Raw genomic sequence first — 25,462 nt, 5'->3', positions numbered from 1 at the left:
CCTGCTGGATCAGGCCGGTGGCCCATCTAGTCCAGCGTCCTGTTCTCACAGTGGCCAACCAGGGGCCTGGGGGAAGCCCGCAAGCAGGACCCGAGTGCAAGAACACTCTTTAAAATATGTCAATATAGTGAGATTCAGTGAAAGGCAATGTATGCCATGTAAGTTTAAAGGAAATGCTCTTAGCCAGTTAAAATTCATCATTGTGGCTATCATTATGAGCTAAGATGTTTATGCTAATGATTAAATTGAAAAGATTATAAATTCACTGAATCAGAAGTATGGCTTTTTGTAGGATTAAGTTTAATTGTAATTTTCTTTAAGGATCTCTAGTAGCTGATTAGCTGATAAAAACTTATTTATTCAGCAGGAGTATGGCAGGAATGTTTTGATATGTAGGAGTTGCTTGGTCACTTGTACTTACCTTTTAGGTCATTTCCTCTGACAGAGCATTAATTCAGTGCCTTTGTGAGAACATGGAAGTGGTGTGCTCACGTTTTCTATTTCAGTGGTGTCTCAGATAGGAGGTGTGTGGATATCCCCTGTGGCTTACTTTTTGAAGGACCTCAGCAGCCGTTCTTTGTTTGGGAGAAGCGGACTTGTCCTGGAGGATGCACTGCAGGTAAGCTTTGATGCAGTTGGTGGCTGGAATTTTGGTGTTAATTTCAGGTCCTTTGGTGTGCTGAGAAATGGCTGGCTTCCATGAGGGGCATGGGGTTTTCCCTGGATTTTATTTTCTTGGGCTATTTTTCCAATAGTGCTTGTAGTACATGTGTGGCCTTCTGCCCTTTGGAATTAAACGGTACGTTTTCAGTCCAGCCTGGCTATTGGTTCTTTGGTAAATTCCCAGACCCCTAGCTCTACTTGTGCCTTGTGCATGTGTTTGCTCTGCAATGTACATTCTTATATTTTGCTCATGGCTCGGCATGTTCCGGGTTTGCAGACTGATGCGGCTGTGCCATCTTGGTATCCCCCACTTTGGGCATGGCCAATATCAGTTTTACACCTTCATAGTTCATCTTCTCCTAGAAGGGGCAGGGTGTTATCATAAGTAATATATCCGCCCACCTTTCTGCCTGGCCTTTAATCTCCATCCCAAGCGCATTCTGAAACCCACTTCATGAAATGCAAAGGTGATTGTGGCGCTCCACCCTAAGGCCGCCCAGTTCTATGTGGCCATTTACCCCTGATGTACTCATGATGCTCCTGCCTTCCATCAGCACTTTGTGTTTCCCTCTTTACGAGGGAAAGTTATTCCTGGAAGTGGCCTTAATGGTTTTATGGGAGCCTTTTGCCCTGGTAATATATGAGCCTTCAAGGCAAGTCACGTCATGTGGAGCCCTGCGCTTACATTTCTGTGATGTCTTCAGTGCATATACTCACTGCGGACCAGGGGGGTAGTAGCTGGGTGTTGTAGCTGAGGTGCTACCCATGGCCCACCTGGTGTCTGGTTTTGCTCTAAAGGAGCTTTCTTTCTGTCAGGCCAGTGGGCCAGCGCTATCTTTTTATATGCATCAATGACTATGCATTGGCTCAATTTTAATTTTGGTATATTCCCAGGGCCATGAGGGCCCGTGGGTGTGATACCCGAGGGGAAGGGTTATATTTCTTCCATACAGGAGCGGCTGTTGCCACTGCCCTCATAGACCTGCTTTCTGGCAGCTTTCTGGTAATACAAGCCGGCGTTACCTGTTCATACATCTGGATGGATTCGCACTAACGTATTTCTTTTCAAAGTGGACTGGCAGCGACCATCGCCCTCGTGGGCATGTGTCCAGATAGTATTCAGGCTATACGAGCCAGCGTTACCTCCTTTCCTGTGGAGCTTTTGGAATTAGAGGTGGGGGCCGCCATAGCTTCTGCTCTTGCTCCCAGCACTCAAGAGACTGTATCAGCGTGCCTTTGGAAAATTCCAGTCATTTCGAGCCCACAATGCTCTGCCTTTTGTTTGGCCAATTCCTATATCTCCTTTGCTGCAGTTTATGTTATATTTAAAAGGGCAAAATATTTCTTTTTCCACCATCGCCGGACACCTCTCTGCGCTGGCCTTTATTTCTAAGGCATGAGGATTGCAGGATCATTCTGTAGATCTTAGGGTCAGAAAGGTCCTTCAGGGTTGGTCGCGTTCCGCCCACAGGCCCGCTGACCGAAGGAGGCCAATCACGCCCGATGTTCTCCTTCAGATCCTGCCTTTATTTAGGTCTATGTGCTCATCACTGTATGAGTCGCACCTGTTCGCCGCAGTAACTCTGACGATGTTCTATGGTGCTCTTCGCCCTAGTGAAGTATTGGCTTCCTCGAAGCGTGATGTGTCCTACTGAGCCTTCTGCTTTGGCGATTGCACATTAGGTGCTGATATAGTTAGGCTTTCCCTTCGAGTCTCTAAGACTGATCAAAAGGGCCATGGCAGTATTATTTCATTGAATGTTTGCCAGGTTCCTGAATTATGCCCAGTTGCTGCAGTGCATCTATTTCTGTCTATCAGGCCAGCAGGCCAGCGTTACCTCTTTATACATGCGGATGGTTCTGCCCTGACTCAATTTCAATTTTGGGCCGTTGTTCGGCGGGCCTTGTTGGCCAGTGGTCGCGATGCTGGAGTCTATGGCTGCATTCCTTTCGGATTGGGGTGGCTACGGCCGCTGCCCTCGTGGGCATGAGCGTTGAGGATATTCAGGCGACGGGAAGGTGGCGTTCTTCCACTTTTAAGTCTTATATCAGGTATTGATTCTAATGTGTTGTTCTTTCTTTTCTTAGGTGTGCTGAGCCTTCCAGTGACTGCGAGGGTCGTCCTGTGTGGCAACTCGATTTTATTTTGGGCCCATCGGAGGGCCTTCTCTACTCTTGCCGGGACACAGCTGCAGCTTTCTGTTAGAGCAACAGTTGGCTGGGAGGCTCAGAGGGGCATGCTTTGGGATGCGCTCATGCCTTTGGTGTGCCGTATTATGTCATTAACTAACCAGCCCCATGTGCTGGTGGTTCATTTGGGTGAAAACGACTTGGTGCAGCGGCCAGGTATGGATCTGCTGCTCAAGATCAAGTGGGATTTCAATGCACTCATCCAGCCATACCCGGACCTTTTTATAGTGTGGTCTGATATGCTGGTGAGGCATGTTTGGAGGGGTGCACAGCACCCTAACAGAATCAATAGATCCAGAAAGTGGGTGAATAAGAAGGTTAGGAATTTAGTTTTGTCATTAGGTGGGGCTTATATCCCGCAGGACAGGATCCGTTTTCATTCTCCGCATTTGTTTCGGGATGATGGTGTCCATCTCTCGGAGAGTGGGTGTGATTTACTATTGGAGGATTATAGGTTGGGTTTGGGGGCTTTGTTTTCTTTGGGTTGAGGGGACCAAGCTTCAGCTGATCCCCTCTTGTGGCATCGAATTCGGGCAGGTGAGGTAATTGGGGTTAAAATTGAGGTAGATGAGGCATTTTGGTAAAGGGCACCCCCTGGTGAAACATCAAGGCGTAATGTCTGGTGTGGATCTGAGGAGTGTCCACGTGGGACCAGCTTGCGCATCATGGCGAGCGCCTGTATGGTGGGGCCAGGATGCGGAGGTTGGAACCACATACCTGACTCCAATTGCAAGGAGGGAGAAGTTTTCCCACATCCTTGACTGAGAAGTTGCAGTACGATGTGACTGACTTGCCTCCTGGTTTGGAGGGTCTATACCCTCATAGATAGGTTGAGCCTCACCTGCCTGAAGTATTTGATATTCATTAATTGGCTGATTTGAATTTGATTGATTATGTGTTATATTTTAATAAATATAACATTTTACCATATATGTGTCACGAGTCTTCTTTGGTGTGGTGGCAATAACATTCCTGCATTTTTGCAAGGGGCGAGTTTGCCACCACCCTACTTCTGGGAAGACTCGGGAAGGTTCGAGAAAAAATTGTAATTGGTCAGGTGGTGCACCTTGACCAATTGGAAAAGGGTTGAGCAGCTATATATAGCCTGCTCCTCCATAAGAATGCGCCTTTTTTGCCTTGCGGCACCCACCCACCCCTCCCTTGTCAGTATGGGCTCTGCTAGTCGCCTGAGGGGGCTGAGTAGGAATTTTTTTTTTGGAGATTCTGAGTTCAGAATGTGTTTGGTTTTGCCTACTCCATACTGCTTGGGTTTGATTCAACTGGCGTGTCTGGGCGGGTCGTGGTGATTCCGGTTTGGCTGGCGTTGAATTCGGGCAGGTGAGGTAATTGGGGTTAAAATTGAGGTGCATGAGGCATTTTGGTAAAGGGCACTCCCTGGTGAAACATCAAGGCGAAATGTCTGGTGTGGATCTGGGGAGTGTCCACGTGGGACCGGCTTGCGCATCATGGTGAACGCCTGTACGGCGGGGCCAGGATGCGGAGGTTGGAACCACAAACCTGACTCCGATTGCAAGGAGGGAGAAGTTTTCCCACATCCTTGGCTAGGGAGTTGCAGTGCGAGGTGACTGACTTGCCTCCTGGTTTGGAGGGTCTAGACCCTCATAGATAGGTTGAGCCTCACCTGCCCAAAGGATTTGAGATTCATTAATTGGCACATTGGAATTTGATTGATTATGTGTTATATTTTAATAAATATAACATTTCACCATATATGTGTCACGAGTCTTCTTTGGTGTGATGGCAAAAAAGCTGTTCGATATATGATTTCCACACCAGTAGGAAGTTTCCCCTCAATAAGGTGTAGAATCAAAGCAATGAAGATAGCAAATAAGGTAGGAGCAATGACGCATCCCTGTCTTATGCCTTATCCGACTCTGAATGGATCACTTTGAAAGCCATTGTTATCCAAAATTGTCACTGTCGTTGTCATGAAGGAGTCGCAAAATATTCACAAATTTGTCAGGGCCAACAGTTTTCAGAAGGATGGTCCAGAGAGCGGTTCAATTCACAGTATCAAAGGCCTTAGTCAGATTAATAGACGCCATATATAAAGGTTGATTCTGCTCCCAGCATTTTTCTTGAAGCTGTCATGCAGTGAAGATCATGTCCACTGTGCCCCTGGAAGGGCGGGAACCATTTTGAGATTTGGGGAGGATATCTTCTGAGATTGGTAGGAGGTGATTTATGAGGATCCTTGGAAGGCTTTTACCTGTGGAAGTAGGAAGACAGATACCTCGATAGTTCCCACAATCTGTTCTATCACCCTTCTTAAAAAGGGTGATAATTATGGCATCCCTGAAGTCTTCCGGGATCTCCTCTCTCATCCAGTTTTTTCCCCGATGAGCTTATGAAGTTGAGTAAATTCAGGCCCACTTTCTTTAAAGACTTCAGCAGGAATCCCATCAGGTCCACTAGCTTTGTTATTCTTCATTTGATTGATGTCATGTGTCACGAGTCTTCCTTGGTGTGTTGGCAATGGCTAGGATCAGTGCCCACCATTCTGCATTTGCTTTAATTACTTTGGGGATGATACTATTGGGCCCAGGTGCTTTATTCGGTTTTAAACTAGCAATTAAAGAATTGATTTCGGTGACCGAAACCGGAGGCCAAGATGGTAAGGTTGATGGCATAAGCTCTGCCCTTTTGGCTCTTAATAGGCAGGAAGAAAAAATATCATGGAAATGTGACTCCCAAGTGTTAGCCGAAATGTGGTAAGTCACTGTAGCTGTCGCATTTGCCCATCCCTCAGTCACCAGTCTCCAAAAAGCAGACATATTTCTAGATCTGGAAGCAGCAATCAGCGACTGCCAAAGTTGGGTTTGGGCCACTCTTTTTTTATATTTGATAAGGGCTTTATATTCCTTTTTCAGGGCAAGGCACTCAGCCGGGATACCCGCCAAATCCTGCGATCTATAGTCCCTATACTTTTTAATAAGGTGTTTCTTCAAAGTAACACAGTCTTTGTCGAACCACGGTTTAGAAGCCCTGTGACAAGAGTCTGACTTTGGCACTAAGGAGGATGTCAGGCAGAGACTTACCTCTGCAATCAATGCCTGGTAAGCCGCTAACATTGGTTCTCCGGGATCGGCTGTTAAAAGCTGTTCACAGGCACTAAGACAGCGGTGTGAATGCAGTGAAGATTTCATATTCTTTTCCACTTTTTGCATCCATCGGACTCGCGAGGCTCTTAAACCTACGGGCGCGGCCGGCATCAAGAGATGCTCAATATGAGGGCAGCATGGGGCAGTGCCGATTTCTAAAGTTAAGGGTAAGTGATCGCTATCTAGGCAGTCTCCAACCCTACATCTAAGGATTTTACTGAAAAGGTCTATGGATATGCTAAAAAAATCTATTGTTGAGGCTCCTAAGGTAGATAGATAAGTAAATTCCCCGTAATTGTCACCCTCCACAGAACCATTTACTAAGAATAGGTTCAACCGAAAGAGAGATTTTATAAGGCATAGCCCAGCGTAATTAAAGCCCTGATCTTTGAATTGGCGAGTCGGGAGAAAGGAGACATTATCCAGGTCAGGAGGTATCTCATGAAAGTGCGCATACAGCGCATCATCACTAGGGCCTAGCCTAGCATGAAGATCACCTGCTAACATCATCTCCGCGTGGGGGTAAAGCAGTGAGAGCTTATCTATATAGGACTCTAAATCATGAAAAGTTTTGCTAATGTGGCTTCTTTGTCGAGCTGGAGGGAGATATGCATTCATGAATACCATACATACCGATGAAAACTTACAAATTACAGACATAGCCAGGCCCGGTAAATGGTCTAAGAGGAAACACAGGCTCTAAGTCTTGTTGCCATCAAAACACATAAGCCGCCTTTAGGGCGTCCGCCTTTCTCACTGGGGTGGCTGCCATCGAGTAAGCAGCGAAGCCGTCAAGTTCAAATGTCTCGGTGCACCAGGTTTCTTGAAGAAAGATGATATCGAACTTATTTAAATAATCTAAAAAGTAAGAGTCTGGTTTTTTTTACTTCCACCCAACGATATTCCAGGACAGAAATCTCAGCTGGGGAGAATCCAGTCACGGCCTCATAAAGTTATTTCCCTTGGTATGATGAGTTATAGGTGAATTCAAAGTGAGAGGATGGCTAGTGGGTGCACAAATATCAGACCCTAGCAATTCCATCTTTTCTAGCGATGCGTCCATCCAGCACACGTTGGAAAGAGGGACCTGAGCTGCAGGAGGCGCTTGTACCGGGCAGGCTTTTTGCGGAGAGCCTTCCTTATTGGAATTCAGCCATCTCCTTTTCATCCACGTGAGTGAAGAAGTTAGCGTTTATACTGTCCTTGGAGGTGAATGAGCTTGCATTGTCTCTTTAGGAGAGGCATTTTGCTCCATTACTGGCAGATTGATTTCCGCTATGGTCCAAAAAGGATCACAGCGGGTGTCCTTGGAGACTCTTACATGCTGAGCCGAAAAGTGGGATGAGAGCCCGCCTCCCTGATGAGGCTGAGAATTCTGAGTTTCTTTTAGCATCTCCTTAGACGTCGACTTCTGCAGTTTGGAGATTACTCTTTGCAGTCTCCCAAATATATCTGATTGAGCTGCAGGCGGAAGCGCGTCATAAGCTTCAAATAAAGTAATATCTTCATCATAGAGCCCATCATTAGCTGGAGCACTCCCTAAACAAAAATTTAAATCTGGGCCCATAGATACTTTCTCAGCAGGTGCGGTGAGGCCATCAGCCCGAGGAGATGGAAGAGATATCGCTGTAACATCCAGTGTTTATGGTTAAGATTATGGTTACAAGTGGACTTTGGACTTCCTCGTGAGCACAGCTCCCAATGCATCTGCTGCTACAGCCCTTCTCCTTCCCCTCCTCTCCGCTTGTCATTTCACTGTCAGAAGACCTATCCTTGGTGAGTCTGTGTGAGTGGCGTTCTTTTTGCTGCGTATGTCTTTGCATAAAGTTACATAGGTGGGAGCTCTTTTATTTTTTTTAAAAAAAACTCTTTCCAACCAATTGGCATTGTTACCGTTCCGTTCATAAAAGCTTTTTTTTTTTTTGAGGTTGGGATTGGTGCACAACAAGAGAAGCAAGAGATTCCAGAAGTTAGCATGGGCTGAGTGTTTCTTGGCCCCCTGGCCCTCACCAGTTTAATGGGTGCCCCAGGGCACTATCTTGTCTCAAATGCTATTTCACATCTGCATGAAGCTGGGAGCGATGAGGAGATTTGGAGGGAGATATGAGGAATGGGCCATAGCTCAGCTGTTCTGCATGCAGAAGGTGTCACATTCAACCCCTGGCATCTCCAGGTTGAACTCGGAGAGACCCCTGCATGAATCCCTGGAGAGCTGCTGCTGCTCAGTGTAGATGCACCAGTGGGTCTGGCTCAGTATAAGACATCTTTCTGTCTTCCTAAGTCTGGCTGCTGTGAGCCAATCACATAAGGCTAAAAAAGAAAAAAGACAACAAAGTCCAAGAGGAACACCCCCAACAATTCCTACTTCATCCTCTCAATAGGGAGAACCATGCCTGCAATTTGCATCCACTCCTGCAAGAATTGCTAGAAACTTTTCCTCTTTTTAAAAAATAAATACAGCAATAAATATCCCTTCCATTGCAACCCCTTTATCTAATCTAAATGTGCCATGCTTAATCCACTCTGGGCATATGCCTGCAAATTTTATCTGCTTGTGTGAAAAGGAACAAAAGCTGTAGCCATTCTTTATGTTTCCCGTTATAGAGCTTCAGGTTAAGAGATCAGATGAAGACCAGAATAGCCAATTGGATTAGAATGAGACAAAATGGATTTGAAAGAGATACTAAAAAAAGAATTGTATGCTAACACACACACACACACACAGAGCAATGAAAGGTTCACACACAATGATAACAAATTGCAATCAGAAAAAAACAATGAATTGCTGCAACACTGATATGATAAGAAAATGCAGAGAATGTCCACTTGTCATCCCTTGATGGATCTCTGAATATTCTTCAGGCTTGCAAAGGGAGGAGGCTTCCAGTTTCCAGAGAAGCTCTTTCTTGCTTACACATCTTTGCCCTGTGTGGTGTTAATTCACCTATCATTTAATGCTGAAAGAATGTCTTGTGGACTTTTTGAAGCTGCTCACCTCATAAATGTTTTCATGCATTCCTTCCTCCCTACAATAAATCTATATGCATGACTATTATCTGTTGTGGTTCTATTCAGTTTTAATTTCTTTGAGCTGTTTGGGACAATCAGGCTGAGACTCAGGTTGGCGGGGAGTTGCTCCAGGCAGATGCAATTTTTGGATGACCCGGTTGGAAGAATTCCTTGCTTCTTATGTGGCTCTTACGTTCTACGTTCAAGATTAAAATTCAGTATCAGTGTTCATAATTATTTCATCAGGCTTTGGTCACCTCCAAGTGAACAGAAAAAGAGTCTTGATGTTCAAGATAGTCTTTGAGGTTGGCCACTGTTATAGTAAGATACAGAAGTTCAATACCAGCATCCTTTTCAAAAGGAATACAAATCTGGGTTGAGCTCTCCCTCCTTAGATACTAAGGCCTGAGGTCAGCTTAATCTGGTTATTTCCCCACAATTTCAAGGTACCTCTCACGGTTGTTGTTGACACTGGATTGAGGCATCACCATTTGTAGCAAGAGATTCCATCTAGTGCAGCATTAACTGCCATTCAATGGATCAATGTGTGTTGATGTTCTGTTCTAGTTTTGTCAGCATTTTAGTACTAATTCCTCAAAATGCAAACATCCTTGAATGGAATTAATCATAACTGGAGCAATGAACTGGAAGCTCACCTAACGCCTGCACAATGGGGAAAAAGCCCTATGTGGTATTAAATTAGCCACTCGTGCCTTTAGGCTGAGACTAACCCAACAGAAAATCATCCTTCAGGCCTGCTGCTCACCCGCACACCTTAAGCCCAGGGACCTTCCACTGCTGGAGATTAGAGATGAAAAGATCTGTCTGATCGGTTCTCTTGATTTCTCAGTTTTCCAAGGTTAAATTCAGTGTACATTTCCACAGTGATCTCTGAATGTTTTTTCAAAAAAATCCTCATGAAAATTCTCCACCATTTTAATGTGATTTTCTCTAAATAAACACAATTTTGCAGGCTACCCCACAGGGAGACCAGCTGGGCTTCAACTTTTCTCCCCCTGCCACATCCCCTGGGGTGAGGAGGGAGATCTTCCTGATTCACCCCCCTCAAAGCCTCAAAACTCTGAGTGAGTGACACAAGTGAACTCCAATAGTGATCCAGACCCCGCACCCAAGACCTCACAGTCCCGAAAGGAAGTCTCTGGACTCACTATTCACCTAAAAAATGTGCCTCAGAGTATCCGCCATTCCTATCCACCTCCTCCTTTTCCTGCACACACCTGCCAAGTGACCAGTTCACCTAATTGTCTAGCACCCACCACTAACTGCCCCTCCAGTTAGAAGAGTATGGCATAGGCCAAACGATTTACATCTGCAAGTCAATCGCAGATGAGAACAAAAAAACACCTACTTGGTCCCCTCTAAGGTGACCAACTAATCCCACGCTGCAAACTGGGAGGGCTTGCTGGGTGCCACACTCTAACAGAGAAGGAGGAGAGGGCTGCGTGGAAGGGACTTATATACCCTCCACCCACCCCCTCCCTGGTGCTGGCATGTTTGGATCCAGGCACAGGAAGTGGCCTCTTGCAAGTCTTCCTCTCCTGCCACAAATGTGATCCTGCCCAGAAGGCTTTCATCCCCGGACAGGGGAAGCAGTTGTCTCTTCTGGTTGGGGTTTCACCCCTTCTAAAAGAACAGGCTCCTCACACTGGCTAGCAAATTAGAGGAGCCTTGCTCCTTGAAGTAGTGATGGGTGTATCTCTCAATTCTAGTTTCTCTTAGTTTCTCATTTTCTGAATCTTAGGTTCAGTTCCCCATGTTTTCTCATCCATTTAATTTAATCATTTGCAACGCAATCATTTGCAATTTTTTTTAAAAAAAAGGTCCTCATGAAAACTCATCAGCACTTTAGAGCAAATTTATCTTCCTATGCACATATTTTCAAACCAATTTTCCATATTATAATGCATTTTGTACACTGTCTTTAAAAATAAAAATAAAAACTCTTGACACATGCATTCTAATGCACACTCTACCTAGTATGTGGGTATTTGTACCCGTGACTTTCCTGCGGGACTGCATGGCACAATTTGGAGATGTCCAAATTTCAAAGGATGGCTGTGTTTTGGCTTAGTTTCCAAAAGTGTGAATTTGGTAAGCTCTCCATTTAGCAAAACCTGAATCCAATTTCTCCCCCGTTCCTAAGCATGAGTGGTTCAGTAGCCTCTCGTTCCCTCCCACTTCCCTCTTCCAAGTAGGAACAGCACAGTACAGAAAAGTGGGGCAGGGAAACACTGATTTGCCACCACACCAAAGAAGACTCATGACGCAAACATGGAATAATGTTATATTTATTAAAATACAACACACTAAATCAAATCCAATTCAACCAATTATCAATTATAAAACACTCTCGGCAGGTGAGGCTAAACCTAAGTGGGAGGGAATAATCCCTCCCTACCTGAGGCAAATAATTCCCCTCCGACTGTAACTCCCCAGACAAGGATGTGGGAAAAATCCTCCCTCCTTGCTATTGGAGTCAGGTTTGTGGTTCCAACCTCCGCATCCTGGCCCGCCGTACAGGCATTCACCATGATGCGCAAGCCGGTCCCACGAGGACAGTCTCCAGATCCCCACCAGACATTAAGCCCTGATGCTTCCCTAGGGAGTGCCCTTTACCATAATGCCTCAACGCCTCAATTTTAACCCCAATATACCTCACCTGCCCGAATTCCATGCCAGCCAAAGCAGAAACACCCTAACCCTCCCACCCTTTCCTGATTAGTAAGAAGATCTCACGTGGCTCCTTCTCAAGCTTCCAGAACGTTCACGAGTCCTCTGGAAGAGTGGGGTGGCTGCAAACACGCCCCCGCAAATGCAGGAACGCCATTGGCAAATGGCAGACGCTCCCTTGCAACGGTTGCCAAGGTCAGGTTGTAACTAATCCTCCAAAGCTCTTCAACGCTGACTCAAGACGCTGATGTTCTGAAGGAAAAAGTATAAAAGGACTCTGGAGAGAGATTTTTTCCAAAACCATCTCTTGGCATCCTGGGACTTCTGCTTTTCATTTTCCTCTGCCATGGGTATGTCTCCTTTGCAACTAAATATCTTGTGAGGGGATGTCTGTCTTGAAATTTGTTGTGGTCATATTAGAGATTTAATATATATTGAATGGGATATATGTTATGTTTGGGGTAGGAATGGGAGCTGGCATATATGTTAATGTTGTTGTGCCGACTGGATTTCTTAACCACCTTGAGTTTCTGTGGAAAAGTAGGGGAGGTAGATGTTTTCACAGGAAATAGGGAGTTTTGTGATACACAGATTTTGTGCAAAGCTAAACATTGCCTTGAATTTACAATGTGAAGGTGGCAGGTGCCCCTCTGTGAGGAGGGCATTCCACAACTCTGTGAATGCTCTCTTCCAGGCTACTGCCACCCTGAACATCTGAGAATGCTGGAGCTCTCCAGAGGGCCCCATCAGCTGATCATAGAATCATAGTATCATAGAATCATAGAGTTGGAAGGGGCCTACATGGCCATATAGTCCAACCCCCTGCTCAGTGCAGGAATCTTAACCCACAAGAGGGTCTGTCGGAAAGGAGAAGATATTTCAGGTAGGTTTGGATTGCAATGTGAACCAAACTGAATTACTCTTCCATCCCTATGTCCAACTCAACATTTCACTTCTGTGGGATGGAAGTTGTCTGCAATGGTGCTGAAAACCTAGTATTAAAGATGTTACTGTTAGATATATATTTTTTAAGAATTTATTTCATGAGCCTGCAGCTGGTGTTCATGCCTGTTCTTCATATCTTCCTTCAGGCTACCTTCCACCATTTCCAGCATGTACAGGGCCAGCATACATCCTATCTGGACCATCCATCCATTTAGCCCTTTCTCCTGTTTCATCGGTCCAAGGCAAATGACCCTGAGAATATTAGTCAGAGTGCCCTTCCATTTTTTCAGAATTCCAGGTGACATCATCCCAGGCATAGTACCCTGGCCATATCTTGTCTAGCCCTGAAGCATCCATCCTCCTCCATCCTGTGTGGGTTCATCTCCCTACAACCTGGAACTTCATCTTTCCTCTTACTCTCCATCCTAAACCTCCAAGGCATGATCGATCAAGAATGGAAAAACCATGCTACAGATTAATGACTAAGAGCATGGGCATCAAGTATCAAAGCTGGGAAGTGTCCACAATTCTGAACAAAGTCTCAGAGTTCCACGTGCCCTCATCATTGCTGATATTTGGTGCCACTGTTCATGTGTGCTTTGTGTGTCATTTTCAAACCATTTCTTTGACTGCCTTTCATGATCATTCTCTTCATCAGGGACTTGTGAGATGTGTGTATTTTGTTTCTTTAAAAAAATGTCGTTCAGATTAGCTAGACACCAATGCTAATGGTATATTCAGACAGCTTATTGACACTCATCACATTTGGTACAATGCACTCATCAAAACTGCAGACATTCACATCTTGTGTGGATGTGGTTGGCCATCTTGTTCAAATTCAGCCCTACAATTTGGTATAGTGAGGCAATCACCTGAGTAGCTGGAGTGTGTGTATGGCAGGGGAGGAGCCCCTCCAGACATTTAAATCCTCCTGATCCCTCCCTCGTCATTCTCTCGCCTGGAGATGAGAGCGGTATGTGCCAAACTGCCAGCCAAGAACTCCTAAAGGAAACCTTTTGGGCTCTAGTCAGGAGCAGTGGAGGACATGGTCCCATTGCTAATATGGAAGCACCATTTAACTGCCTGTCCAGCCGGCTTCTGTGCATACAATGGCAAGGAGGAGGGCATCATGCCCTTTGCTTCAGGAAGCAAAAAATCTATTAATATATATAAGACGTCCTCCCAAAGACCACCACAAAACTTTGCTTCCTATGAAGAGAACTGCTGTGACAGAAGAGGTTTTAGGACTGACCTCCATAAATGAGATTTAAACTACACACACATACACACACACACACACACACACACACGTTCCCCAATTCCATTCCATTCCCCTGTATCTTCGAATAGTCTTTTGCTGACCCTTTGGTCTGCTTTTCAATTCTTTTCTTGAAAGTTCTTGAAGGAAGGCTGTTCCATTCTCTGCATGACCTGTCGCTGGAACTGCAAATGTATTTCCTCTTGCCTCCTTTTCAATAAAATCTATTCTAGAGCACATGCGTGTGTGTCTTCTGATGATTTCTAAATCCCTGTTGTTGGAAGACTGGGGTGGAGAACCTCCGGATGCTCTTGCCCTCCTGTACTCATCAGCCCCAGCCACAATAGCCAATGGGCACAGGCAGTGGCACCCTTTGGAACTGGTGGGGCGGAAGGCAGGGAGCCCAACAGTGGGTGGAGTCAGAGCCAGTGAGAGGCGGAGCCAACTTGCTCTAGTTTTGTTCTACAACTGAATCACTGAGCTAAGGGGGAGGAGACGAAAGTGAGATGCTAAGGCTGGTTCTAAGTAAGATGCCAGGCAAGTGGGGCCTGTCTGAGGCCAGACTGATATTGGTGGGGTACTGCCCCACTAGACCAGGATGCATTGGTTACGGATGATGGGAGCTGTCATCCAAAATATTCCCCACCCACAGGCTCCCTGCTGCCACACTTTTTTTTTAAAACTGAGCACCCAAATGGCTCTTAACTTGGGAGTAGATCTGTGTTTTCTCTGCTGGGAAATGCCAGGGGTATTGTATCTGTGGGATTGACAAGGGAAACCAATATTGTATTAATAAGGTCAGCTTTAAGAAGATTGACAACATTTCTCAGGGATCTTCTGCAGATTCCTAGGACTTCACAATATTTCTGAAGCTTTTTGGATGGGGTGTGTGTGGACATGGCAGTCCCTGAACTGTCATGCAGGGTTTACTCATACCTTCCCAATGATGTTGTGGGTGGGCCTATTGCAAGATCACAATCATCACTTGCTTTTTAATTCTGTGGAGACATGCACATGGAGGGAAAGGCATGGACAACCTAATTAAGGGGAAGGTTTTCAATGTGTTTATCAAATAATCATGTTCACCCTTGTGGACGGCAGGATCTAGAATCAATCTAGATGGAAAGTAGCATGTTGAGGAAGAGTATGTGCGATTCTGGATTAAGAAAAACTACGTTTTTGTATTGCAGATGGGTTAGTGCATACGCAACCTTAATAATGTGTTCAGGGCCAACATTCTGCCAATTTAAGCTATGAAAGAGATTGACATGTGTTATGGAAACGTGCAGAGATACTCAGAGTCTGAGCTGCATGTGCCAGTGTTTGTATTTACCTTAGAAGCAGGTTTGACCCTGCATTTAGATCACTGAGACTTAAGACTTAGTAAAATAAGAAAAGCTACTTTATTTATAGAAATACACAGCAGAGAGGAAAGACATACCTAGTTCTAAGTACCTGACTAAGTTGGAGATGCAGTACCCACACATGGACATTGCCCTCATGGCTCAGGGGAGAGAACAAAGTCAGAGATGTCTCCTCTCTCTTTGGATGGTGGAAGAAGAAGTCAAAGGAAGGAGGGGCAGGTCAGCTTCCCTGCTAGTGGTGCTCCAGATACCTGGAAAGCACCAGACTGGATCCATTTTACCCTTGCCAACTCCCCGGGTTTCCTCGATAGTTGTTCTGAGGCAGTTGTCAAACAACAGGCAGGTGGTTTGAGGAGACTTCGACCCTATCTCCAGTGCCATGCCAACATCAATCAGTTGTGGTATTGTGTCCTGTTTCAACCCACACCTGTCTTTGGGTCTGCTATATCCCAAAACTGCCCCCCAGAGGGCAGCACAAAGCATATACCTCACAAACACTTTGGCAAACACAAGTCAGCCTTGGGACACATTGTTCCATTTGATGAATCTTTTATTCTTTGTGTGGGATCCCTAGATGCAGAATGTTCCAGATGAAATTGGACTGTATACTAGAACAGAATGCCAAAGCACATTCATCCATTGAGGGCCATCTTACAAAATACCAGTGGGAATCTCTAGAAATGGTGATGCCTCGATCCAATTTCACTAACAATCCTGAGAGTTACCTTGACACTGAGGGGAAATAATTGGACTCAGCTCAGCTCAGGTCTTAATATCTGAACTGGGAGAGTTCCACCCAGATTTTTAATCCTTTTGAAAAGGATGCTGGAATTGAACTTTGGGACCTTACTCAAACAGGAACCAACCACTAAGACTGCCCTTTTAGTGTTGAACTCTCAACACTCTATCTTTCCTCAGATTACTTCTATCTTGAGCAATCTTCCACCAACCGGAATCTAAATCTGATTGCTCCAAATGAGTAAAAGCATAGCAAGACCACAACAGATCATATGGGTGCAGATAGATGAGGTTTATTGTAGGGGGAAGAGGAGTGCAGGGAAGCCTTTCCATGTTGAGCAGCTTCAGAAAGGTGAACAATACATTTTGTATTGTATTGAACAGGGCCCCTTAGGAGGAGATGGACTCATGGAGATGGATGTCATTTGGCTTTTTGGTCTGTCTTAGACTTATGGGTGGTGTCTAGCAGCCTGGATATGGAGAGTGTGACATCATCCCATTGAAGAGACTCAGATGAAGCATTATTCTGGTTTGGGACCAGGAACTCACAGGGCCTAAGGTGTTAACATTTCATTGGCTCCTTTATTTCTTTAATGAATTTAGACCCCATCTTTCAGAAAACTTACCTTGCAATATTTCTAAAATGTAAAATTAAGAACAAAATTTTGATCGGATCCTAGTGCACATCAAGATTCATCAGCCTGAATGATTCCACTATTTTCCCCTCTACAGATTTATACCTGTCTCACTACTATGTCCACCTATGGAATGCCATCTATGTTTACCCCACCAAACGTGGTGAGGATCAACCCAATTCCCTTTAACATTACCGTCCACAGACCAATATGGGCACCCAGAAGATATGAAGGCCCTCTGAGAAACAACCCTGCCCAGAGATATGGAGCAGTCTCTGCTTTTGGCCTTTTTCATCCTTTGTCTAACGGTCAGTCGTCATCACTGATGCAACCAAACTCCTTTATTTACAGTTCCAGAACTAGCTCTCATCTCCTCTGGTGACAAGTGCTGTGCTGCGTGCAGGATGAGCCAGTCCCTCTTTGACAAGCATATGTCATTCACTCTTTGCTATCCCTCAAATTCTGTTGAAAGTGCATTCAGGTTGCCTTGACAGAAAAAGCAAAAACGTCAAGGGCGTAGCAACTGGGGGGGGGAATGAGGTCATTTTCCCCCAATGATAATTCTACCCCCCAGTGAAATTTTCCTTCAGTCCCCAAATTTCTAGCATTGCAGTAACTTAAAAGTTCAGCTGAGCTTTTGGAAATACAGTTTAGCCATCCAAAGAGAGGGTCAGGGCAACGTTACCAAGGGAATGTGAACACATCAAATACAAGAGTTCAGGGTTTGAGTGAAGTGAACAGAAGTCTTGGTGGATGGGAGAGGGAGTTGGGAAACCTAAGAGTTTGCAATTGGAGGAAGGGAAGGCAGGAAGGACAGTATTGCTGTGCACTGCAGTCTGCTCTTGTTTGTTTGGATGGAGAGGCTCAACATTTCTGGCACCTAAACCCATACAATCATCAGCTGTGAATCCATTTTGTGCAATTCGGGTACTATTCTGTTTCATTCCTGTAATGATCTTGTTTCCATTCAATGAAGGGGTGAGCTCATCCTGCACACAGCACAGGACCCGTCTCCAGAGGAGATGTGAGCTTGTTTTGGGATTGTAAAGAAATGAGTTTGGTTGCATCAGCGGTGGCAAATGAATTTCTGATAAAGGCAGAGGAAAGCTAGGGCCTGAGAACCTACCATATCTCTGGTTTGGCTTGTTGCTCAGGAGTTATAGTGATCTGCCAACTTCCAAAACTGATACAGGGACTCCAACAGACAGGGGAGGATGCCGGCGTAGTGGGTAGCCAGTAGCAACATGCATAGTAATTCCAACAGGATAGGGCTCTGTCCATGGCAATGATGGGAGCACAGACAGGGGAGGATGGGGTTGTGGCCAGACGAAATGAGGAACATGAAATTTATAGACCAACGGCTGTCGCCGGGGCATTTCTATCACTCTGATGTTGATAGATGACTTTCCAGTCTAGAAAGAATCTGGGGGGGAAAGGAGTGGAATCATTTAATCTTGTGAATGTTGACGTGCACTTTAATACTTGTTTGATTATATATTGTTTATTCAATTTATATCCTGACCTTCCTCCCAGAAGGAGATCGTGGCAAACAAACCACGAAAAGCACCATAAAACAACTTAAAAATACATTGAAACAGCTTTAAAAACTAATCAAACCCAATCTTATTTTAAGAAGATACCCAGCTTTAAAAACATTTTGGAAAGCAATTCCAACACAGACACAAACTACGAGGGTCTCTGTGTAAAAGGCTTGTTGAAAGAGGAAGGTGTTCAGTAGGTGCCTAAAATATAACAGAGACTGCGTCTGTCTAATATTTAAGGGAAGGGAATCCCAAAGGGTCATTGCCACAACACTAAACGTCCGCTCCCTATGTTATGCTGAACGGACAGCAGCAAAGGGCAAGGCAAGATTGTACCGGAGGAGGAAGCTCCTTGGCATTCACTGGATGGGGGTTTGGTGTGGTGGGGAGCAAGGAAGTATATTGGTAAAGCATTGGAGCCTCTCTTTTCCTTCCTGTGAAAGGGTGCTGTTCGAAGTATCACAGGATTGGAAGCTGGTGACATTTCAGTTTGAGACCCGCAGGGGTTCTCCTGGATGGAAAATGTAATACTTCTCAAGTCTGTACAACAGTATTCAATGGGGGTAAGTAGGGGTGGTGTAGGGGGAGGTTGCAGTTGGGAGAGGTCACCCCACAGATCACCTTTCATACACCCCAAATGTTGACTGGTGGAGTCTGCTCTCCAGCATGGATTTGTGAGAAGACATCCTCATCATGCTGGCAGAGATCGCTCCCCCAACTGACTTGTGTAAGGGAAAGCGGGTGGGTGGGGGTAGAAACACAGTACCTCCCATTTTAAATTTGGGGGCATCTGAGTCCAGCTAGAGATGCACTTTTAAAGGTTCAGTCCAACTTGGACATGTGAAAGCCTCGCTTGAATCACCCCTATTTCTCTCACAGTGTAGGAAGTGCACAGAACTGATGCCCACTCCTCATCATGAATTTCTTGCCCCTGGATTAGGTCGTATACTTAAAATAAAACAATTCCATCACACTGTTCCTGCAATAACCATATGCTTACATTTTCATTTTCATGTCCTATGGCAAGGGGAGGGGGTGCAGCACATACCTGCCTCACAACACACATGCTCCAATGGTGATTTCTACTGCCCCTCTTTCCATTCATCTTGGGCATGCCTACTAACTCGATTCTCTTCCTCTGATTTTCTTGCTTCCCTCCACCTACCCTTCGGCCAGTTCCCTCCCCTCCAGCGCCTGCTCTGTAAAACACAATTTCCCGGAAGCTGAATCAGAAATGACTTTTTGCAGAACCATTGGCTGTGTCTTCATCAGCTGTGGCTAATAATGTGAATCCCATCAGGTGTTCATTGTAGCTTCAAGAACACGTTGATCAAGGTTGCCAGGCTAACCATCCCTACATTAAATTGAATGGGGCTTACTCCAGGGTTTAATGGGATTCGGGTTGCATCTTGAGGCAGTGCAAAAAGCCGCCTGCTTAATATTGGAAGGGGAGGGAGAGATCAAACAGCTGCATTGTGCCAGCAAACCCTAATCCCTAAATGGCAGGAAGGCAGAGGTCTCAAAGCATGTCTTGCTTTTACAGAGAGATTAGGGCTGCCTCTCCATGATGGGCTCCTTTCAAAATGCCTCCTGTAATTTTGGTTGACTCTGTGATGGAAATATGTATATATGTGCAGAGATCCTCAGTGGTCTGAGCTGCGTGTGTGCCCGTTTGTGTAGTTACGTAAGGAGCAGACTTTTACCCTGCATTTAGACCACTGAGACTTAAGACTTAGCACAATAAGAAAAGCTGCTTTATTTATAGAAATACAGAGTAGATAGGAAAAGCATACGTAGTTCTAACTAACTAACTAACTAACTAAGTTGGAGGTGCAATGCCCAAACTTGGGTATTGCCCTCATGGCTCAGGAGAGAGAGCAAAGTCAAAGATGTATCCTCTCTCCTCGGACAGTTGAAGAAGAAGACAAAGGAAGGAGGGGCAGGTCAGCTTCCCTGAGCATATCAGTTTACAATGGAAGGAAGTTCGGTAGAGAAGAGCACAGGTAAAGGTAGGCAAACCTAGTCAGCTGGAGGACCCTAACTCTCTCTTCCTTCTGGAATACAAACAAAAGAAACCAAACAGGAGATGCTCTTGCCCCTCATCCAGCAACTCCTTTTTTTGGAACAGCAGAAACAGCCTCCTAATACACTACTCTTTTACCATCAAAGATTTTCCTTTGCTTGTTGTTTGGAAGAAGCAAACTGGAGCCCTCTGTGTCTGCATAAAGGAAGTTTGCAGATATTCCTAGACTGACAGTGAAATCCTACCTTTGCCTACTCAGAAGCAAACCTCATTGAGTTGAATGGAGCTTGCTCTAGGTAGGGATGCCCATTGCTAATAATGAACTTGATGCCACAGGATCAGGTCACAAACTCAGGTAGAATCAAACGTATCACACTGTTCCAGTGATCATCATGGTCTTCCGTTTTCATGGTGAGTCACACCAAATATGTGAGTAGAATTGGAAAATACCCTAGTTTTCTCATTTTCCTCTTCCCAAATTTCGTTTCAAATACCAAAATCCCAAACAAATATGCTCCAAAGGCACAGAGAACCTTCACACCCTCTTCTCACAAAGCATTTATGTAAAGACAACTTACCAACAGCAGGAAAAGGTGAACCCCAAAATTCGTGGGATGCCAAAAGACACTGGTGGTAATAACTGAAATGGTGATAGCATTTATACTGTTCCCCGACTTGCATATATTGCATCAGCACTGTTCTTAGAAAACATCCGGATCATTAAAAGATTAAGAGCACATCGTAAATCCAGCCCATGATAAGATTGGGACAGATAAAGCATTAACCTGTCTGCTGTAATTAACAACCTAAATGATAGCATTTTAATTGGAAAAAGTGACATTCTCTTCTTTGAAGATATGCCATTGTTGGTGTACCATTTCAAGATGCTGAATGGCACGCCGAATTTAGCTATATAGTTGCATAAAAATTAAATGTGCATCTAGAAAGACCTTAAAATGCCAACTCAGGATGTTGATATCAAGACGTTGCAAGGAGGCTGTTGCTATCCTTCACTGCACCATCACTGAACTTCCACCACGTCTGAATCTCTCAGTTAGCAGCAGTGGGTCCATGTAGGAAGCCAAGTGAGCAATGCCACGTCACTCTGTCCCACCAAGTGCTACTGGATTTAAGTCTTCCCCATCCAATGGAGACCTCCCACAAATCTTTGCAGAGATGGAAGTGTACTCCTGGAAATTTGGTAGTGCTGTGTCGTGCAGAGAGATGCAAAGAGCTGTCAGTTTTGTTTCCCTCCATTTCTCATTCTTCCAGTCTTAAATTCACTTCTCCAGGTTTCTACAGTAACAAAAATTCCCAAACATTTTCCTGTGAATTTCTCCAGTTGAGTCTAATGTACACAATTTTGCAAGAGATTCCCTTCACACAATGCATATTTGCATGTTATTTTCTTGCATGTATTCATTTTGATCACAGTTTCCCTTCACGTAATCAGTATTCGTAAAACACTGGTTGGTTAGACTGCATAGAAAAGAACACAGAGAAGTGGGGATGTTGAAATATGGCCGTGTTTCAGTTCTCATATCATTTTGGAAAATGTGAATTTGATAAATTCAGCATTAAAGGTGAATTGAATTGAGTTTCTCAGCCATCCCTAGTCCTGCTCACTTTAGTCTGGTCCTTTCCCTTTGTCTCTGCTCAAAACATTTTGGATCACAAGGACTCTAAAAACTAAGGAAGAGAAGGCTTCCAATTTCCCCCTTTTTCCCCCTTCCGCTAATTGGCAAGTTACAGGAACCCTGTCCCATCATGCATCTAGCATGACTTCTTCAATAATCTCCTGTATGTCCCCACCTTCCCTCCAATACCGGAGGGAACCGGTGAATACCAACCGGTGAAACTGATATATCCAAAATCCATGATTGTATGAGAAATGGACAAATAAAACCATCCTCATCCTCATCATCAACAACAAAACAACCTAGATCAGATTAAAACCCAAGGTACCAATGAAGATCTTGTTCTAACGGCATCTGGTAAAAATTTTGCAGATATTTCCGGCACCCTCTGGTCTTGGTCTGCACAAGTAAAACTACATCGAAGTTAGTTGAAGGCCCTGGGAAGGATAATGTTACGGCACGTGGAATTGGGAGCCTGAGTGTGTGAACTTGCCACCCACATGGCCCATGAAACACACCTCTTTGAGAGGAGGGGGATCTTTTGCTAGGGATAGAAACAAGCGCTTTGCCCTGAAATGTGACTAAATGGTACGTATATAACCAAACAATGCAGGTACAAACCAGACTAAAGCAAAGCTTTCTTTCATTGAGAAAAAGAGAAGGATAGCATTACAAAATTACTTGGGTGCGTGGCAGCATTAATCATATATATATATATATATATATATATATATATAAGCTTGAGTGAAGTTCTGTTTGTTGCTTTCAAAACTGTCTTATATATATATATATATATATATATATATTAATGTATATGTATATATGTTTATGTGTGTATATATATATATTATTTTATGTATTTTAATTGTATTTTATGTATTTTAATTTATTTTAATGTTTTTGTGATTTTACTGCTTACAATTTTATTATGTACATGTCTGATTTTATTTTTTTAAGCCGCCCTGAGTGCCGTATTATAGGGTAAAAGGGCAGGATAGAAATATTTTAAGATAATAAATAAATAAATAAAATAATATCCTAACCCATTCATAATTTTAAACTAAAGAGATCAAAGATCCCTATTGCTATAAAGAGTGACAGGTAGGAGAGAGAACCTATCCTATGCTCAGAATGGGGAGATGAATGCAGCTGGAGTGAGATGTAAGAGCTCTGAACCAAAAGCACAAAATAATCTCTTAGTCTCAAGGTTTGCACTGAGACCCAGACTCTCTCCCCAGTTCTCTCCCTGCAGTCCTGCCTTGACAGCGTTGTTTTAGAGTGTGGCTATATGTGTTGGAGCGCAGATCACCATTGCCCCCCTTCTCCTCTCCTTCTCAGCTTCTTTTCCTAGATTCAAGCCTTGGTTTTAAAAAGACTTTTTCTCTCCCCCCCTCCTGTCATGGAGGGGTCTGAGCATCTGGTGAGTTTGTGGTGCATGTGTGTGTGTGTGTGTGTATGTGTGTGTGATGTGATCTCGGCGGCGACTATTCGTAAGTAGTCGAGCCGCCTCATTTTGTATCAGTTGTAATTTCCGGACCGTTTTCAAGGGTAACCCCACGTAGAGCGCATTACAGTAGTCCAAACGAGAGGTGACCAGGGCGTGTACCACTAGTGGGAGCTGGTGAACAGGAAGGTAGGGTTGCAGCCTTCGTATGAGGTGTAGTTGGTACCAGGCTGCCCGGCTCACTGCCAAAATCTGAGCCTCCATCCTGGAATCAAGCACAACCCCAAGGCTGCGGACCTGGTCCTTTAGGGGTAAACTCACCCCGTTGAACTTCAGGTCAATGTCGCCCAACCTTCTCTTGTCCCCCACAAGTAGTACCTCGGTCTTATCGGGGTTCAACTTCAGCTTGTTCCTTCCCATCCATCCACTCACGGATTCCAGGCACTTGGACAAGGTCTCCACAGCCAACTCTGGTGAAGATTTAAACGAGAGATAGAGCTGAGTGTCATCCGCATATTGATGACACTGCAGCCCAAATCTCCTGATGATTGCCCCCAGTGGCTTCATATAGATGTTAAATAGCATGGGAGAGAGGATAGAGCCCTGTGGCACACCACAATTGAGAGGCTAAGGGTCTGATACCTTTTCCCCCAACGCTACCTGTTGGTACCTATCGGAGAGAAAGGAATGGAACCACTGTAATACAGTGCCTCCAATTCCCAATCCCTCCAGGCGAAGCAGAAGGATACTGTGGTCGACAGTATCAAAAGCCGCTGAGAGATCGAGGAGGACAAGAAAGGTGGATTCTCCCGTATCTAATGCCCTCCTCAAATCATCTACCAGAGCGACCAAGGCTGTTTCAGTTCCGTGACCAGTCCTAAACCCCGATTGGTATGGATTCAAATAATCCGTTTCATCCAAGTGTGCTGACAACTGGTTGGCCACCACTCGCTCAATGACCTTGCCCAGAAATGGCAGATTCGAAATTGGGCGGAAGTTATCGAATACTTGGGGATCCAAGGAGGGCTTCTTTAAGATGGGCTTTACAATTGCCTCCTTGAAGGCTGATGGCATCACACCCTCTTTCAAGGATGCGTTTACCACCGCTTTGATCCCCTCGCCCAACTTCTCTCTGCAGCTCACAAGGAGCCACGAAGGGCAAGGATCAGTAAGACAAGTGGTTGGCTTCACAGATGAAAGCACCTTGTCCACTTCCTCAGAAGGGAGAAGCTGAAACCGATCCCAATTTACCGGCATGCAACTGGCCAACTCTGGTTCATCCACTGTTTCCACGGCGCACGGGATCGAGCTCCGTAAGTGTTCGATTTTATCGGCGAAGTGTTTTGCTAATAAGTCACAGGAGGCCTTTGACTGTTCCAAGGGTTCCTGAACAACTGGACCGAGCAGGCTTCGGACCACCTGGAACAGCCTCCTGGGACAGCACTCCGCAGACGCAATAGAGGCAGCAAAGAAAGCCTTCTTTCCTACCCTTATTGCCACTTGGTAGGCAGCTACTGCTACTCTAACCTGTGTCCGGACATCTCCGGAGCAGGATTTCCGCCACCGGTATTGGTTGGAATTTAGCACCAATTCCTCAAAATGCACACATCTTTATATGGAATTAGACATAACTGGAGCCAGGGCCGGCTCCAGGCATGCGGGGGCCCTTGGGCATCAGCTTGCCCTGGCCCCCGGTGGGTGGGTGTGTGCACGCACGCCCCCGTGCCCCCTACCTGTCTAGTCTTTCCCATTGCCCTTAATGAAGATGGCGGCCGTGGTTTCCCTAAGGGGAATGAAGCCTCCGCCGCCATCTTTATTGATGGCACACGTGTGTGCTATGCGTGCATATCTCTGCCATTAACTAAGATGGCGGCAGCGGCTTCAGTACCTTAGGGAAGCTGCGGCCACCATCTTTATTAAGGGCAATGCTAAAAAGCCGGATGACATGTAAGATGGGGCGTGGGGGGGCACAGATCGCAGAAGGGGAGCGGAGGCCCCCTCAAGGGCCGCTCAGGGGCTCCTGTAGCTCCGGGGCCCTCAGGCCAGTGCCCAACCTGGCCGCCCTTTAGAACTGGCCCTAGGAGGGGTGACCTATTCTAGACCCGGACTGGGCAGATGAATGCAGCTGGAGTGACGTGTAGGAGCTCTGAACCAAAAACAGGCAAGAATATCTTAGTCTCAAGGTTTGCACCGAAACCAAGA

General features: G+C 45.2%; 1 long non-coding RNA gene across 1 annotated transcript; it reads left to right on the top strand.

The window, feature by feature from the left end:
• The first annotated feature begins 11,498 nt into the window (after positions 1-11,498).
• LOC133374692 (uncharacterized) lies at positions 11,499-14,115 on the top strand. The gene is made up of 2 exons (XR_009759943.1): positions 11,499-12,025; positions 12,767-14,115. It is a non-coding gene; the product is annotated as an uncharacterized LOC133374692 (long non-coding RNA).
• Positions 14,116-25,462: the final 11,347 nt, after the last annotated feature.

This window comes from Rhineura floridana, chromosome 22 (assembly GCF_030035675.1).
Source record: "Rhineura floridana isolate rRhiFlo1 chromosome 22, rRhiFlo1.hap2, whole genome shotgun sequence".
Lineage (NCBI taxonomy): Eukaryota > Metazoa > Chordata > Lepidosauria > Squamata > Rhineuridae > Rhineura > Rhineura floridana.
Note: the sequence above shows the minus strand (reverse complement) of the source record. Positions and strands in the feature narration are given on the sequence as shown.